The 1213-nt window shown below is 62.7% G+C and overlaps 1 long non-coding RNA gene across 1 annotated transcript in view; it reads right to left on the minus strand.

The window, feature by feature from the left end:
• Window positions 1-310: 310 nt before the first annotated feature.
• The window catches only part of LOC111823751, a 6004-nt gene continuing 5101 nt past the window's right edge, over window positions 311-1213 (minus strand). Inside the window, exon 3 of the long non-coding RNA XR_002826832.1 lies at window positions 311-1027. This is a non-coding gene — a long non-coding RNA (uncharacterized LOC111823751). The remainder of the gene's footprint in view (window positions 1028-1213) is intronic.

Here is a 1213-nt window from a genome sequence, read left to right on the forward strand (position 1 = left end):
CAGCTAGAGCAACTGAGTTTTTAAATGTACATTTTTGAGCTCGGGGCCAGCATTGGGCGGTCTGGCCCCTCTAGTTGCACCTTCAGCAGAGCTATGCCTCAGTCAGGCCTACCTCAGACCAGGTAGGCCTCCAGGTTCACCCTTACGCTCAGGGCAAGTCTAAGTCCACGGCGCCCTCTTGTGGTGAGAGGGGTGTGAGCCTGCCGAGCCTCCTCCCTGCAGGTCTCTGGAGAGGGCTCAGGACCCCCAGCAGGGAGAGCCTGCCCAGGGCTGGGCGTGGGGGGGGGGGCGCTGGGGGGCCTGGGGGGGGGGTCACAGGAGAGGGCCCAGTGCCGGGCAGACGGAGACACTGAACTTTAGCTTCAGAATGCTGCTGGTTCTTCTAGTCCCTGCTCCCCAACGAAGGCCAGACTTTACCCTGGACCCCAGCGGGGTCAGCCAGCCTCTGCCCAGGCGACGAGTGGAAGGAGACCTGGCCTTCTGGGGTGTCCGCCCTGCTGCCGGTCCTCTCTGCAGCATCCGCGTACCCCACACGGAGGATGTCAGTGGCATTTGTCCTTCCAGCCACTCAGGGCCTGGATTGAGGACCCACTGCAGCTGCCATTGGGCGGGGAGCTGGGAAGGGATGGCAACCAGACACTCCCTGCCCCCAGGGAGCTCGCAGACCAGTGACAAGGCGAGTCCCTCACGTGCGGACGCCGCTAACAGGCCACGGGCATCGGGAAAGGCTGCTCAGAGGAAGGGCCTCTACGTGAGATGCCCCTGGGAGGGGGGTGGGCATAAGGAGCACAAACACGGCGCCCAGCAGGGCAGGCGGCCCTGACAGGCGGGCCAGCTCGCCAGGTCCAGTGACAGGCGGCTTGTTGCTGATCCCAGGGCTGGGCACCGCTGGCCGTGGGGGGCTCCAGCCAGAAGTCTCACTGGAAGGAACAGAGACAGACGGGACGACGGTAGCGACGGTAGGGAAGGCCTTGAGTTGAGATGTTTTACTTGTTTGTTTTAGTTGGGAGATTTAAATGCTTTCAGGCTGATGGGAAGAAGGTGGGAAAGAGAAGAGGAAGAGAGAAAGGGGAGGGGCTAGGACTCAGAGCAGAAGGGGCGGGTGCCGGGGGTCAGGGTCGGGGTGAAGGGACAGCCCCCCATCATGGCAGGAAGGAATTCGGAAAGACCGGTGTGGCTGCAGCTGGATGGAGATGTCTGCTGCCTTGTGATG

The sequence above is a fragment of the Myotis lucifugus genome, unplaced genomic scaffold, assembly GCF_000147115.1.
Source record: "Myotis lucifugus unplaced genomic scaffold, Myoluc2.0 scaffold_654, whole genome shotgun sequence".
Taxonomy (NCBI): Eukaryota; Metazoa; Chordata; class Mammalia; order Chiroptera; family Vespertilionidae; genus Myotis; species Myotis lucifugus.